Below are 216 nucleotides of genomic sequence, written 5' to 3' on the forward strand. Positions count from 1 at the left end.
TTTACTCTTACCTCCTCCATTTATTGACAGACAGACACACAGACAAGACAAACAGCCATACACATTTTACACAGTCATACATACACAGCATTAAAGTAAGCATGAGTTTACATTCGGAAATGCAATATCTTACAAAGAAATAGTGACTGCAAAGTAGAGTTTTTTAAAAAATGAGAATTTTCAGCATTTGATGACCCATTATTCAATGGTTTGAGA

General features: G+C 33.3%; 1 protein-coding gene across 1 annotated transcript in view; it reads right to left on the reverse strand.

Moving 5' to 3' along the window:
• LOC113206845 (uncharacterized) overlaps nt 1–216 on the reverse strand; it is a gene marked incomplete in the record, with an annotated part of 18,681 nt that continues 18,465 nt past the window's right edge. Inside the window, 1 exon segment of the mRNA XM_026423100.2 lies at nt 1–216.

The sequence above is a fragment of the Frankliniella occidentalis genome, unplaced genomic scaffold (genome assembly GCF_000697945.3).
Source record: "Frankliniella occidentalis isolate FOCC.00 unplaced genomic scaffold, Focc_3.1 Scaffold531, whole genome shotgun sequence".
Classification (NCBI taxonomy): domain Eukaryota; kingdom Metazoa; phylum Arthropoda; class Insecta; order Thysanoptera; family Thripidae; genus Frankliniella; species Frankliniella occidentalis.